Source organism: Balaenoptera borealis, assembly GCF_965194805.1.
Source record: "Balaenoptera borealis genome assembly, chromosome: 3".
NCBI classification, from domain to species: domain Eukaryota; kingdom Metazoa; phylum Chordata; class Mammalia; order Artiodactyla; family Balaenopteridae; genus Balaenoptera; species Balaenoptera borealis.
In genome coordinates, this window is record NC_138866.1 from 146,820,695 (window position 1) to 146,837,510 (window position 16,816).

Below are 16,816 nucleotides of genomic sequence, written 5' to 3' on the forward strand. Positions count from 1 at the left end.
CTGATACAGAGGGACTGTGTAGTTCCCAGAATGCCCCTCTCCCTGGCCTGGCCTGGGGAGAAAGGAAGGGAGGTGAGTTGCTCCTTTCTCTTCCCACCCCTACCCCACCCCGCATTCCAGGACACTTCCCAGAGCGGGGTCAGGCCAGCCCAGCCTGTTCCCATCCTCCCTGGGCGTGATGAATGCCAGGGCCGCTTATAGAGTCACAATCGCCAAATTAGGTTGCCAAAGCATCCGAGGCCTGGCCTGGAAACACCTCCCCAGCTGAAAGGAGGCATGTCTGGACCGAGCAGACGTCTTTATTCAGCTGTAATTGACGTTTCACAGACGTCTGTAACTCCGTCTGGAGAGACACAAAGCGCCCCCATGCTCAGCCCAGGCAGCCTTTTTATGTCGCCCCCTTTCATCTGGCAGTCAAAAGTGTATGAGCCGCCTGGGCCATCCTAACCTGGTCCTGGGGCCAGGACAAAGGCAAGCGCTGCACGCAGAGGCCGCCTGGTGGGCCTTTACCTCCCAGAGTGCGTTATGCTAATCCAGCGCCAGCCCGGACCCCTCCTGCATATCGATGGGCGGCTGCCAGCCTGGCTAGGACAGCCACTGGGGATCCAGAGAGTCCCCACTCACCCAGAGGAGGGGTGGCCCTGGCCAGTCAGGTCTGAGAGAGTGGGTCTTCTTGGACCCAGACTCAGGCAGCTGAGGCAAAGGGGGTAGGGAGGTTGGTGCTCAGCAGGGGTTCTTAGCCTGGCATCCCTGCCCCCCAGGGGGAGGGGCATGTGAACCTCTCAAATGGTATGCAAATCTATGCACAGGTCCTTTTCTCTAGGCACAGGGTCCATAGCTTTCATCAGATGCTCCAAAAGGTGAGTCTTACTGCTGGGCTCATCCAATCTCCCATTTTACAGATGGAAAAGCTGAGGCCCAGAGCTAGCATGCTTTGCCCAGTGTCACACGATAAGTTGGTGGTAGCACTTGGGCCCCTACTCTTGCCCAGAGAACTCTCTGCTGTCACAGGCAACACATTCCTGAGCTTACAGAGGCAGGCAGGTAACTGAGGAGGGAGGTATCCAGGTTCAAGGAGAAGGGGCCAGCAGGACAGAGGAGTGTGCAATGGTCTGCCAGGGACACTGCTGCTCAGCCATAGCCCAGTGGTGCCAGGTCCTCAAGAGGAAACTTAGATTTTGGGACTTCCCTGGTGGCACAGTGGTTAAGAATCCACCTGCCAATGCAGGGGACAAGGGTTTGAGCCCTGGTCTAGGAAGATCCCACATGCTGCGGAGCAACTAAGCCCGTGCGCCACAACTACTGAGCCTGCACTCTAGAGCCTGCGAGTCACAACTGCTGAAGCCCACACGCACTAGGGTCCACTTGCCGCAACTACTGAGCCCACATGCTGCAACTACTGAAGCCCGCACGCCTAGAGCCTGTGCTCCGCAACAAGAGAAGCCAACACAATGAGAAGCCCGCACACCGCAATGAAGAGTAGCCTCCACTCGCCGCAACTAGAGAAAAGCCCACGCACAGCAGCAAAGACCCAACACAGCCAAAAAAAAAAAAAAGAAAAGAAACTTAGATTAAAAAAAAAAAAGTGCTACCAAATGTAAAATAGATAGCTAGTGGGAAGCAGCCGCATAGCACAGGGAGATCAGCTTGGTGCTTTGTGACCACCTAGAGGGGTAGGATAGGGAGGGTGGGAGGGAGACACAAGAGGGAGGAGATATGAGGATGTATGTATATGTATACCTGATTCACTTTGTTATACAGCAGAAACTAACATACCATTGTAAAGCAATTATACTCCAATAAAGATGTTAAAAAATGTGAAATTTGCCAATTTAAAAATGTGGATTCATATTTTAGAGACACTGGGGGGCAGGGTGGTGATGGGATACATGGCCCTCAGGCTGCTGAGTTTGAGACCTTTGCTTCTGACCTCACTGAGATCCCCCATCCTCAGTTCCCAAGACTGCAGGCAAAGGAGGCTTGAATGTGGCCACCAGTGCAGATTCTCCGAATGCACAGGTCCCCCCGGCCCAGAAGTCAAAAGCAGTCTGTAATGTGGGCTGGTGTCCAGAAACCCACTCTACTTGTCCTCTGTGCCCTGGTGCACGTCTGCAGCCCTCTGACTGGGGGGCTTCTGCTTTCAGTTGTCAGCCCCAGCTGAGATGTCCCATCTCCAATGACTGCAGTTCCCTGCTTTTCCTGAGCCCCGCTGTTTTCCCCACTGGAGGCAGAAGTGACAGGTTAATGGCAGTCTGTGCTGGTCTCTGCAGGGTGCCCCGACCTTCCCTTTGGGCTTGTCATGATCCCACAACACAGATCATCCTCCAGAGGGGGCAATGGGGAGGGGGAGGAGATCGAGAGGGAGAGAGACAGAGAGAGAGAGACAGCCACAGAGAGAGAAGAGCAGGGAGGCGAGGCAGCAGAGAGGGAAAGAGATAGAGAGGAGAAGAGAAAGAAAGAGGGGAGAATCAGGCGGATACACAGAGAGAAACAGCAAGGAAGTCAGAGAGAGACACAAGAGAGACAGGGGATGGTGGTGGACACAGAAGGAGAGAGGTGGGGAGAGACACAGGGGACAAGCCTGACACAGGTGGAGAGAGTCAGAGAGAGACCTACAGACAGACATGGAAAGAGACCGCAGAAGAGAGGAGAGAAGGGCAGGAGAAGAGAGAAGGTGGGGGACACACACCCCCAGGTGCCCCCAGGTCCCCTTCCCTAGGCTTCCCTTGTCAGGACTGTCTCCACAGTTCCCAGAGGCTCTGAGGGGCAAGAATCAGAGCCCTCCGAGACGATTCCCTCTTTGCTCTGAACCCTGGGGCCGTGCGCACCTGCATTTGAAGCTCAGGGGAAGCCGGCACTACCTCTACGCTGGTCAGTGACAGGCTCCAGTCCAGGGCCGACATGTTCCGAGGGCTCTGAAAGGCAGAAGGGCAGCTCTCACTGGACTCCAGGGAGGTGCTGCAGATGGGGAGCCCCACCCACCTGTCAAAGGATGAGACCAAAAATTTCAAATTCTTAAAAAAAATCCTTTTAAAAATGTTATTAAGCTTTTAAGATGATAAAGAAAAAACGCTTGCCGTGACAACACAGGAAGAGATCAAGTGAAGAGTAACAATTCTCCTCCCCTGCAACATCCCCAAGCACATTCTAGGGGACAGGATTCAAATCCGGAGCCCTCTAAGCCAGATTCACAAGTGGTTCCCTTAGCCTTCCCTCCCCTTGGCCAATGGGACTGGGGCTACTGGGGTTGGCATTCGTGCCAGCTCTGCCTGCAGGACCCCTTGGTGGCATCTCTTAGGAACTTACAGAAGGGCCAGGTCTTTAATGAAGCAGCTTTTCACAAGTACCCATGTATGTAAGTGCACAAGCATGCGCAAGTACACACGTGCATGCGCGAGCACACACATGCATGCGCACACACAACCCATCTTCCAGGTGTGGCTCCTGGTGTGTCCGAGGGGTCAGCTAGGTGACCTTTCATTACAATCCTTGGTAATAGTCAACCAGAAAGGTTAGAACACATATCGGGTACTGGTGTGCTGCTCATAACCGTGGTCTTTGGGACACTTGACCTCTGTGCCTTGGTGCTCAGTGACTCAAGTGGGGAAATTTCAGGCACAAGAGAAAGACAAACAGTGCTGGGCCAACAGGGGAGAGGTTTGAGGGGAAAGATGAGCAGATGGGCCAGACCCATCCCTTTGTGTCTTTAATGACTGATTTCATCTATCAAGCATTTACAGTGATGTTTATCTCATGTGCATTTAATTATGTGTATAGACACAAAATATTTTTAATTAAAAATACTGAATACATTTGAAAATGTACTCTTTCTTGTATCCTACATATTAGTACATCCATTTATACATGTATATTACTGTTCAGAGTTGTATACACAAAACCATGTATACTGACTTGCTGGGCAAATTTTAAAGGTCCCCTAGGGGTAATATTTTTTTTCAAATATTTTATTTATTTATTTATTTATGGCTGCTTCAGGTCTTAGTTGCAGCATGTGGGCTTCTCTCTAGTTGTGGTGTGTGGGCTCAGTGGTTGTGGTGCACGGGCTCTCTAGTTGTGGCGCACGGGCTTAGTTGCAGAGCGTGGGCTTAGTTGTCCCGGCTTAGTTGCCCCAAAGCATGTAGGATCTTAGTTCCTTGACCAGGGATAGGACCCGTGTCCCCTGCATTGGAAGGTGAACTCTTTTTTTTTTTTTTTAAGTTATTTATTTTTTTGGCTGCGTTGGGTCTTCATTGCTTCATGTGGGCTTTCTCTAGTTGTGGCGAGCGGGGGCTACTCTTCGTTGCCGTGCACGGGCTTCTCATTGCAGTGGCCTCTCTTGTAGATCACGGGCTCTAGGCGCACAGACTTCAGTAGTTGAGGCTCACGGGCTTAGTTGCTCTGCAGCATGGGGGATGGGATCTTCCCAGACCAGGGCTCAAACCCGTGTCCCCTGTATTAGCAGGCAGATTCTAAACCACTGCGCCATCAGGGAAGTCCTGGAAGGTGGATTCTTAACCACGGGACCACCAGTGAAGTCCCCCACTAGGGGTAATTTTGACTATACTGGATGTTGACTTTAAGTAATGACTCTAACCCCACAAAAGATAAGACTCCATTGTGCCTATTCCCTCCTCTCTGCCAAGCCCCCCATTATGCCCTGGGGGAGACGGAAACAAAGGTCCCACCTTGTGGGATAGTGTATCCTATTGGGGGTAGCCGTATAGGCACATGATGAGAATATACTGTGATGTGTGTTATATGGGAGGTGTGTCCATGGGGAAATGGCATCCAGGAAGGCTTTGTAGAGCAGAGGACACTGGAGGAAATTCTCAGAGGGGGAGTAGGAGAGGTTATGGGCACTAATAGTTTCAGCCTTGCTCCTGATGTCTGGGAGACAGCCTGGGTTCAAAGCCTGGCCCTGACACATACTAGCTGTGGGACCTCAGGCCAGTTACCTCATCTCACTGGACATAACATCCACAGCAGATGCTGTTGGTCACCCACCAGCAGGCATTTCTTTGTCCTTGCACGACTCTAATTTTGTCCCTGGCTCAGGGAAGGGGAACCGAGCTCCAGCCCCAGTCCCAGCCTCCAGGGGAGGGTTCCAGAAGGTTTAAGTCCTTGTCCCCTTGTCAGTGATTGGTTTAGGCGTTGAAACATATTGCACCATTGGCACAACTGCCTAACAAACCACCTTGACACTTCAAACAACAACAATCATTTCCTTTTTTATTTATTTTTGGCTATGTTGGGTCTTTGTTGCTGTGTGGGCTTTCTCTAGTTGTGGCGAGCAGGGGCTACTCTTTGTTGCAGTGCGTGGGCTTCTCATTGCAGTGGCTTCTCTTGCTGCAGAGCACGGGATCTAGGCGAGTGGGCTCAGTAGTTGTGGCTCGCAGGCCCTAGAGCACAGGCTCAGTAGTTGTGGCGCACAGGCTTAGTTGCTCCGCAGCCTGTGGGATCTTCCTGGACCAGGGCTCAAACCCTTGTCCCCTGCATTGGCAAGCGGATTCTTAACCTCTGTGCCACCAGGGAAGTCCCAACAATCATTTCTTTTGCTCAATACATCTGTGATTGGGGCAGGAATCAGTGGGATGGCTCATCTAGGTTTCACGTGGTAACAACTGGGCAGTTTGAGTGGAGCTAGAGGATCAATCACACGGCCGGAAGTTGGGGCTGGGTGTGGGCTGGTCAATCAGCCTAGCCTGTGGGCCGGTCACTCAGCCTAGCCTGTGGGCCAAGGGCCTCCATTCCTCCTTGCTTGGACTTCTTCAGACATGGATGCTGGGTTCCCAGAACAAGGGTCCCAAGAGGCAGGAAAGAGAAGCTGTCATTTCTTAAGGTCTGGGCCTGGAAGCTGGCACAGTGTCATTTTGTCCTGTTCTATTGGGCAAGCAGTCACCAAGCTCAGATTCAACAGGAGGGCACAGACCTCACCTCTTGATGAGAAGAATATGGAAGAACTGGGGGGGGGAGCATGTTTTAAAATTGCTGTAGCCAGTGAAACATGGGGAGAAGTCTGTTGGGGGGTGATTTCTAAGAAAGGTTTCTTTGCTCCCCAAAAGAGACATAGGCTTAACTGAATCACAGCTGAGAGGCCAACATAAGAAATGAGATTATCCCAAGAAGAATAGGATGATCATACGCTTGACCCTTTACGATTATATTCTTAGTTTCATAAAATTCAGGGAAAGGAGACCATTATAATAATATGTCCTGCAGTTGTTATATTTGGGATCATAACAAAGCATGCCTAAATTACATATAATTATGTGAATTATACTTAAAATCCTGTAGAATTTCAATATTTGATGGGAAAACTCAATACTGTCAAGATGTCAATCCTTCCTAAATTAAAGTATAAATACAATGCAATACCACTGAGATTGGAATTTAGAAACATTCTAAAGTTCATCTGGAAGAGCGAATGTGAAAAATTAACCAAGAAAATTTTGAGAGAGAAGAAGTGTTCTCACAGGACACAAAAACACGTATAAAGGGATGTATCATAGCATGAGTTTTAATAACAAGAAATCGGAAACAACCCGAATGTCCACCCCCAGGGGACTAGTTAAATAAATTAGAGAGTATGTTTCAAACTTGAGCATGCATCAGGATCACCTGAAGACTGTCAGGCCCTGCTCTCAGAGTTTCTGTAGGCTGGGGGAGGGAAGGCTCAAGAATTTTGCATTTCAAACAGTTTCCCAGGTGATGGTGATACTGCTGGTCCAGACCACACTTTGAGAACCCCTGAATTAGAGACTCTCTCTACTAGAGAATACACTGAAACTGATCAAAGGACAAGGTGTGCGTGAGCTGCAAAAGATAAAGAATAACATCAATTTTCCCTCCCAAAACACAAAAACTAAACTTAATCAAATTATGTGTGTGTCTAATTTCACTAAAAAAGATGACTGAAGGGAAAAAAGACAGGTAAGGAAAAGGTAGATGGTTGCTCTTCCTGCCCTGGACATTGCTGGGTCTGCATGTGATGCTGCAGCCACCTTTATACTGGCCTGACGTTGGAGCCAATAGCAAGGAGGGAGGAGCCATGAGAATCACAGGAAAGCATGCCCGCAGCCTGGTGTATCCCTGGAACTCTTGTTTTGTGAATTAATAAGTCCTCATATGGCTTAAGCCATTTTTTGTTGAGGTCTTCTTTTACTCACAGCCCAAACTGCGTAACTGATACAGTAATGATTATGCAGGGTTTATGCAGAGATTGAATAAGATCATATAAGTGAGTGCTTTCTTGGGCACTTGACACATAGCCCTCTTCCATCCAGCCACCTTTTACTGCACTTATTCTGGAAAAGCTTTCTGGGCTGGGCCATAATAGGAAATACCGTGAGGAAGCTGGCAGATTCCCTGACCTCCAGGAGCTCAGAGTGGACAAGGGGAGCCAAGAGAAGCAAAAGAAGGAATTTAATGGTTCATGCAACTGGGAAATCTAGGAATGGGCTGGCTTCAGGTGTGGCAGAGTCCTGTTACTCAAATGATGTCAATTGGTCTCTTTTTCAATGTGGCTCAGGTCTCCTCTTTGTGAGCTAGCTGCATTCTGTCCTGCTGTGGAGCACTTCCTCTATGCAGTGGGAGGAGAGCATGGATTTTGTCAACCATAAGGCTTACATCCTACCATCTGAGCAAGCCTAGAGGAAAGAGAAGGCTCCTCTTTTCCCTGCCTCCATATATAAAATCCCAGGGAAGGAGTCTGGCTTAGCCTGTGCCATGTGCCCTTATCTGACCAAAAATTGTGGTTGGGGGATGGCATACCATGCTTGGCCTAACATGTGTATTGTGTGGGTGTTTACATATATCATTTATGTCATATATGTGTATATATTGTGTATATATATATATATTTTAATCTATTGTGTTCTTTTTAAGATTTAATTTTGGCTGCTTTGGGTCTTTTTTTTTTAAATAAATAAATTTATTTATTTATTTATTTATTTTTGGCTGTGTTGGGTCTTTGGTGCTGCGCGTGGGCTTTCTCTAGTTGTGGAGAGCGGGGGCTACTCTTCGTTGTAGTGCATGGGCTTCTCATTGTGGTGGCTTCTCTTGTTGCAGAGCACGGGCTCTAGGCGCACGGGCTTCAGTAGTTGTGGCTCGTGGGCTCTAGGGCACAGGCTCAGTAGTTGTGGCGCACGGGCTTCATTGCTCTGCGGCATGTGGGATCTTCCCGGACCAGGGCTTGAACCCGTGTCCCCTGCATTGGCAGGCGGATTCTTATCCACTGCGCCACGATGGAAGTCCCTAATCTATTGTTGTATAACAATATTACCACAAATGCAGCAGTGTGAGACAACACATGTTATCTCACAGTTTTTGTGGGTCAGGAATCCTGCCATGGCTTAGCTGGGTCCTCTGCAAGCCTGCAATCAAGGTGCAGGCCAGTACTGAGGCCTCATCTGGAGGCTCAGCTGGGGAATGGTCCACTTCCAAGTACATGCAGCACTTGGCCAAATTCAGTTCCTTGCATGTACAGGATTGAGGGTTCATTTTCTTGCTGGCTGTCACCTGTCCTCAGTTTCTAGAGGCCATTTTCAGGTGGGCTGCAACATGGCCACCTGCTTTATCAAAACCAACAAGGGAGTGAGAGACTCTAGTAAGATGGGTGCTACAATTTTTTCTTTTTTTTTTTTGGCCACACCATGCAGCACGTGGGATCTTAGTTCCCTGACCAAGGATCGGACCGGTGCCCCCTGCAGTGGAAGCTCAGAGTCTTAACCACTGGACCGCCAGGGAAGTTCCCGCGTACTACAGTCTTATGTGATGTAATCACATCATCATATACATGTAATCACATACATCCCATCACCTTTGCTGTATCTTGTTGTTTAGACGTAAGTCACAGGTCCTGCCCAGTCTCAAGGAGATGGGATTCTGCATGGGCGTGAATACCAAGAAGTGGGTGTCATGGGGGCCACCTCAAGAGTTTGTCTCCATATAGTATATATACATACATGTATATGTTTATTGAATAGTTTATTACATATATAGTTGTTCTTTGCTTGCTATTCTCCACCTCATTCTCCCAGTGTAGCCAAAATTCATTCATTCACTCATTCATTCACTCAACAGGTACTGATCAATCCCCTGCAATGTGCCAGGCTCAGCCCTAGGAAGATGGATTCCTGTCCTCATAGGACTTACATCTACTGGGGGAACTGATAGTTAACTAATCACACAACGAAATACATCATCACAGACTCAGTAAATGCTATGGAGAAAAGTTCAGGGTATAGTAAAGGCATATAGCAAGGGGTCCTGTCCTGGTCTAGGGCTCAGGAAAAGTTCCTCTGAGAAATATTTCCTGAAATTTAAGGATGAGTAGAAAATGCAGTGCACAGGGAGCCAGTGCAATGGGGCAGGGTGTGTAGAACACTCTAGGCAAAGGGCACAGCCTATGCAAAGGCCCTGAGGCAGAACTGTATGACTAATTCCTAGAACTCAATGAATTCCCTGAGGCTGGCATCCCGAACAGCAAGGGGGAGTGGAGAATGCTGTTTCTGATCCTGTCACTCCTGGTGCTTAAAACTCTTCAATGACTTGTTCTCAGTACCCTTAGTATAATATCCAAACTTGCCCTTGGGTAGACCCCTGCCTTCCCCTCTGGCTGCATGCCTGACCACTCCTGAGCCAGATGTTCTGTCACCTCCCAGAAGCTGGTTTCTCCACCCCCAACCCTTTGCTTGAATAATTCCTATTTGTCCTTCAGGACACAGATTAGACATCATGGCCTCTGGAAAGCTGGGTTAAATATTCTCCTGTTTGTCTCTGCAAACCCATGGGTTCCATGCATGTTTTGTCAGGAGGGAGGGGAGTGAGGATGGGTCATTGTTCCATGGTATCCTCTCCTCCCTCCCTCACAGGGTCACTTGGAGCTGGCTATGGCCCTTGACAGATATCACTGATCTGCTTGAGGCAGCCCTCTCCACATAACCCTCCCCCACCCAGGATCCTCAAACCCTCCCTTCCTTTGTCTCTTCCAGTGACCTAAGAGTGGGAATAGCCTAGCTGTGACTAAAAGTGTGTGATTAAAAGCTGGACCTCGGGCTTCCCTGGTGGCGCAGTGGTTGAGAATCTGTCTGCCAATGCAGGAGACACGGGTTCGAGCCCTGGTCTGGGAGGATCCCACATGCCGCGGAGCAACTAGGCCCGTGAGCCACAACTACTGAGCCTGCGCGTCTAGAGCCTGTGCCCCGCAACAAGAGAGGCTGCGACAGTGAAAGGCCCGCACACCGCAATGAAGAGTGGCCCCCGCTCGCCGCAACTAGAGAAAGCCCTCACACAGAAACGAAGACCCAACACAGCCAAAAATAAAAATAAATAAATAAATAAAAAATTAAAAAAAAAAAAAAAAAAAAGCTGGACCTCTGGGGCCATAGTTTGAATGCCAGCTTTGCTACATACTTAGCTGTGTGACTTTGGGCAAGTTACTCAACCTCTCTGTGCTTCAGTTTCTTCATGAGGTAAAATGAGGATAATAACCGTACTCCCTTCGTAGAATTGTCATGAAGATTAAATGAATTGGGACTTCTCTGGTGGTCCAGTGGTAAAGAATCCGCCTTCCAATGCAGGGGACGCAGGTTTGATCCCTGGTCAGGGAACTAAGATCCCAAATGCCGCAGGGCAACTAAGCCCATGCGCCACAGCTACTGAGCTTGCACGCCTCAACGAGAGAGCCTGCATGCTGCAAACTATAGAGCCCATATGCTCTGGAGCCTGCGCACCACAACAAAAGATCCCGCATGCTGCAACTAAGACCTAACGCAGCCAAAAATAAAAATAAAATAAATAAATCTTTAAAAAAAAAAGATTAAATGAATTAATATATGTAAAGTACCTAGAACTGTGCCTGGCACAGAGTAGGTGCTTTGTGTTGTTGTTATTGGTCTGTAGTCCTCTCCTGGCCTGACCAGTTACTGTATCGTTGCTTTTAGACTTGCCTCCTGAACAGGGCTGTGGAACCTGCAGTCGGAGTGCCTGGGGCTTCCCTGCACCCCTGTCTCCCAGCACCTGGCCTAGTACAGGTCAAATGGCAACTGCCCAGTGAATTGGATTTGATCTAAGAAGATTTCTGGCCATCATCTCATTCAGGGATAAACATGGAGTCTGGCCTTTCCTCCCAGTTGGGGAGTGAGGGGTGCCGAGCTGTACCTGCAGACCCTCCCTTGGATCTCTCTCCCTGCCCCAACCCCCAGTGCCACCCTGCACCCCAGCCTCCTGACAGCTCCGGGTAGGGCAGATCCTAACAGCCCTGAATGGGACAGTGAGGAGGCACCTGGCGGGTAGGGGGTGGGGGGTGGGGGTGGGCAGCAGCCCTGGGAGCATCTGTGGGGGGAGGGGGCTCCTCACTTTCAGAGGGACACCAACAAGCCAGGTGGGTCCAGCGGGGAGTGGCCAGAGTGGGCATGGCCCCATCATCTGAGATGCAGAGGTGTTAGGTGGCCACACCCAAGGGAGATGGGAGGGGTCCTCACATGCTGAAGGGGGGGCCTGAGGAAGGGAGGGTAGCCCAGAGGGCAGGGGAATGCAGCCAGTGCAGGCCCCGGACAGGGAGACTACCTGTATCTGGACTGTTGACAGTCACTATTCTTAATGTCCACCATGGCTCCCAAGCAATGTATCCAGTGTCTGACCGTCTTTGTGGCCGTAGCTCTGTGCTGACTGTAGAGAGTGACCGCAGCTCACACCAGTGTGCCCGTGCTAAGGGCCCCATGACCATGCCCTTCTGAAACAGGAGGGAAGGAGGCAGGGCACAACATTTGAAGGAATGACATAGCCCAAGGACATGACATACACTGATTAGAACCAAGTGGGTCCAAAATGGTGGACAAGTCGACTTCCAGTAGACCTTGAGCCTCAGTATACACTCACTGAAACACATCAGCAAGCTAAATGACACACCCACAGGCGCCATGACATTTCCAAGACTGACCATAAGGATCAAAAAGTGGGCCGTGGCCCGATTCTTGGAAATCCACCCCCTTCCTGAAATAGCTGGAATCCTCCTCGCACTCATTAGCCTATGAAATTACCCACCCCTGTAAAAACTGACAACCCCAAACCCTGGTGTCTTTCTCACCTTCTGAGATGGCCCACACTCTGCCTGTGGAGTGTGTTTCTCTCTAAATAAATCCACTTCTTACCTATCACTTCGTCTCTCACTGAATTTCTTCTGCGATGAGACATCAAGAATCTAAGCTTCATTAAATCCTGAAACCAGGTGTGTGATCTCAGTTGGAAGACTGTAGGTTTTGGCCAGGTTCGAGTCCCAGCCGCGTGGGTTCAAGTTCCAATCTGAGGTGCACGGTTTCACTTCCTGGGTCGTCTTAGTTCTCTGCATCCTCCATGCCTCAAACAGAACCCGGCTGACTGTCAGTTCTTGTTTGCTGCTTGAAGGAAGGAATGAACGCCTGTGGTGGGGCCGGGGCAGAAGGGACAGAGGGATCAGATAGACCTGGGTTCAAATTTCTGCTCTTGGGGCTTCCCTGGTGGCACAGTGGTTAAGAATCCGCCTGCCAATGCAGGGGACACGGGTTCAAACCCAGATCCGGGAAGATCCCACATGCCACGGAGCAACTAAGCCCATGCACCACAACTACTGAGCCTGCGCTCTAGAGCCCGTGCGCCACAACTATTGAGCCCATGTGCCACAACTACTGAAGCCCATGCACCTAGATCCCGTGCTCCACAACAAGAGAAGCCACTGCAATGAGAAACCCATGCACCATGACGAAGAGTAGCCCCTCCTCACTGCCACTAGAGAAAGCCCGCGTGCACCAACGAAGACCCAACGCAGCCAGAAATAAATTAAAAAATAAATTAATTAAAAAAAAATTTCTGCTCTTCACCTACTGGCTGTGTGACCTTGGGCAAGTCATTTAACTTATCTGAGCCTCAGTTTCTTTGTGAAATGGGAAGCCCAGGGCCTACCTCCCTGGATTCCTCTCAGGCTCAATGAGCTGCTGTGTACAAAGTAGTGACACAGTGGCTGGCGCCTGCATAAAGGCTCAGTAAATTGACAAGAACTTTTTCTGAGTCTCTGCACATCCCCAAGTCTGCTTGCTGCGACTCAACCTTTCAGGATTCCGTCTCTCTGGCACCTCCCAGATCCTATCCAGCTCCCAAACCACTCAAGTCTCAGCCTGGCCCTCAAAGGATCAGGCATAAAGACAGAAAGCTGCCCACCTTCACCCTGAAGGGAACTGGAGGCCAATTCTTCTGTCCTCTATGGGGTCCTTGCCTCCTTCCCCATCCTTCATCTTGACTGGCCAAAAAGGACATCCCAGGGCACAACCCAGGCTGGAAGTTTCTGGAATTCATGGGAAAAAGCCCCACACTAGTTAGGGGAGAGTTCCCAAGGCCTGGGTACCCCACACTCCCAGCCTGTCTGCTCCCTCGAAAAGGGTCCCGGTACCTCCTATTTTCCCAGCCAGGAGGCCTGCCAGTTCCCACATTACCACATGAATGGGCCACAAGGCGCCCTGTCCACTCGAGCAAACAATTTGGCTAGCAAATTGACATAATTAGGAGAGACAGAGAGGGAAGAAAGCCGCCCGGCTCCCACAGCAGCCCGCGGGCGGCTCCTGCCGAGCTCCTCCTGGGCTTTGTGGGCCTGGTGCTCAGGGCTGATTAGAAACCTTGTGGCCTTTTCAAGAGCCCTAAGTGATTGGCCCCCTTAATCTGATTACAACTTGCAGAGCCCCTCCAGCCGCCTCTGAAGGGCCGTTCTCAAGCATCCTGCTCGATGGTGCACACCCGAGTACACACACACACACACACACACACACACACACACACTTAGCACCCACTCAGGCCTGCCGGTGGAGGCGCTGCCTCTTTCCTCACCATGTCTCATCTCTTTAGTCAGGGACCTCTGAGTATCTCTGAGTTGGCCTAGTCGCTGCCTTCAGGCCCCATTCCCCTCAAGACAGGCCCTAAACCTGACACACAAGGGGACTGACACTGCCCCTAACACACTGGGTCACCTATCTTTTTTAAAAAAATTTCTTAATACAATTTTAAAAGTTACTTTCCATTTACAGTTATTACAAAACATTGGCTATACTCTCCACGTCGTACAATACATCCTTGAGTCTATCTTACACCCAACAGTTTGTACTTCCCTCTCGCCCACCCCAAATTGCCCTCCCCCCACCCCAACTGGTAACCACTAGCTTGTTCTTTATATCTTGGGTCACCTATCTTTAGAATGTCCCACTCAGATACACTGCCCAGGCCAGGGGCACATGCGTACACTCACACCCCATGGGCATGCCTCCCCACCACCCATCCCTCCTCAGAGCGGCCACTCCGAGCATCCAGGACCAGGTTACCCGACCCCACCAAGGGCAGCCCTCTCTCCACAGCAGCTGTATTTCCGGGGCTTCTCGGGCTGCAGCTCCCAGGGGATTAGGTCCAGCAGGCAGCCTGGACACAGCTCAGGCACAGGCTGCTTGGGCCACCCCCCCTGGGAACTCAGCTCACAGGGCTACCGTCAACGGCCTCAGCTCTCCACATCCACTTTCTAGCTCTTAATCCCCGGAGCTGAGCCACAATGGCCCCTTTTCCCATACTTGCTCCTGGCCCTCACAGGCCCCAGCCTGGCCTCCCACCGCAATCGGAGCCCTCCTGGACCGCAGCGCAGGATGAGGGTGGGGCGGGGGACAAACTGGCCCAAGGCAGAAGGGGACAGAAAAGGAGGCTCTGGGATTGTTAACTAACCACCCCTACCCCAAGAGATGCAAGACGGGCATGTACGTATGGGTGGGTGACATGCGTAGGGCCCTCAGGGATGAGCCCCAGGCTGCTGCACCCCATCTTTCAGGCCATTCAACCTGGAGGCCCTGAGAAGGGGTTCTCCACTTAGGAACCCCACTCTTTTCTCACACCGTCCTGAAGACCCTCATCTCCTGGCTGGGCCAAGAACCAGAGAGTGGGAAACATAGCGTCCAGCTTGGGACATTGAAATCAGAGGGACCTGGGCTCCAGTGTCACTTTAGCACATAACACTGTGACCATGGACAGGTTACTTATCCTCTCTGGACCTCAGTATCCCCACCTGTGAGATGCTGGGAGTTGCTGGGAGGTTAAATAACAGGGCCTGTAAGGTCAGCACAGTGCCCAGCACATAGTCAGCACTCAATACATGGCTGCTGTCATCATTTGTGAGTCAAAACAGGAGGGGACTTGGGGTACAGCCACCAAACAACAGATGTGGGGGCAGTCTCTGGGTGTGCCCCTGCAGCCCTGCTGGAATCTGGGCTCTGCAGGGCCCTGTGAAAACAGTCGTCACAGCTGTGTCTTCCAGGATAAGCCTCCCAGTAGCCAACATTTTAAAGACCTCATCCCCAATCACGTGACCCAGAGCTAGTTTGGGCAACAGGGGTCCAGACCCAGGTCTCTCCCTGCTGAGGCCTGGGCTTGGGCTCCCAGGGCAACCTCGACGTTACCCTGAGGCGACTGCCGGACCCTTGCCTTCGGTGCCCTTCCTGCACAGCCCCCAGAACCCGGGTCGTGTCATCAGGGGAACGGGGCCCCCCCAGAGCCCCCAAAACCTGGTCCTTGTCTGGGCCTACTACTGGGCGGGACTGCCAGCGGGACCTCAAGGCCGTCAGGCTTCGGGATCTCCTCCACCCGTACCTCTCCCGCGCCGCCGCCCCTCCCAGGCTCTCCGTGGGCGTGCCAGGCTGGGCTGGGCTGGGCCAGCTCTGCAGCGGGAGGGAGGCTGGGGTGAGGATCAGCTGAAATCAAAGCCGCCGCTCCCCTCCCCGCCACGCCGCACCCCTGCCGAGCCGCCGCGCACCTCCTTCTTTGTCACAATGTTTTTCAATCCGGTGAAGCAAACTGTCCAATTAGAGCCGGGGCCTCCGGCTTCCATCTTTGCCGACGTTTAATTAACACGCTCCTCTTGGCAGCTAATGACAAGTTCCAGAAACAGGTTGTAAAGGGTTTTTTGTCTTTACCCAGCATGGAAAATGAGGGGTGTTACATCGCGGGAACATGAATAGGTTGCATTTCAGCTCCTCCTCCCCTCCGCCTCCTCCCCGCTCCTCTGGCAAGGGGAATGAAGGCCTGAGTGTGTATGTACGTGTGAATTGCGAGGGGGACGGGGAGGGCGGATTTGGAGGCAGGAGAGACCTTCTCCTCCCTCTCCCCTCACCCCTTCTTCCTGGAGTCTTTGCTCCACAAAGAATCTGGATTCTGCTTCTTATTCTCCAGCTGGCACACTTTTGCCTCACCTCCTTTTTAGCCATACCAAACCTTGCCATGCTGATTCCCATCCCTGGGTCTCTGCCCATGCTGTCCCTTTGCCATCCTTCTGGTAAACTCCTATTCAGCCTACAAAACCCTGCACAGGTGGCCCACTCTGGTAAGCCACCTGGGCACTGAATGCCTGCCAGAGTTCAGGGTGGATTCTGGATGTCAGTTTAATCCCCCAGCTACACTGTGAGCCCCCTGAGGGCAGGAACCCTGTGTGGTGGCAGGCCTTAATAAGTGATGGAAGATCTGAATTACTGCAACATTCTCCTAATATGGAGGGAAAGCAGGACTGGCATGGCAGGGAGGAAGGCGGGAAGGGTTGGGGGAGGGGGATTGGCCACAAAAGCCCTATCTCCCTACTCTCTCACCTGCCTGAGTGCCCTTGAAAGGGAGCCGGGTCACATGGAGGGCACAGTGGGCATGGTAGTTTCACAAAATGGGCGTTTCTGGGGTGGCTGATGTGAAGTAAGGAGGGGCCCTGGGGAAAGATCCCAGTCCAAAAGCTGAGCCCTGCTGGGGGAGGGGGGGGGCGGGCTCCAGGCTGGGC

General features: G+C 51.3%; 1 long non-coding RNA gene across 1 annotated transcript; it reads right to left on the reverse strand.

Annotated features, from left to right (window-relative positions):
* Positions 1 to 681: 681 nt before the first annotated feature.
* On the reverse strand, positions 682 to 14,131 carry LOC309626979. Its single transcript, XR_014243476.1, has 3 exons — positions 13,195 to 14,131; positions 11,569 to 12,419; positions 682 to 2,915 (listed from the first exon to the last, which is right to left on the reverse strand). It is a non-coding gene; the product is annotated as an uncharacterized lncRNA (long non-coding RNA).
* Between the last annotated feature and the right edge of the window lie 2,685 nt (positions 14,132 to 16,816).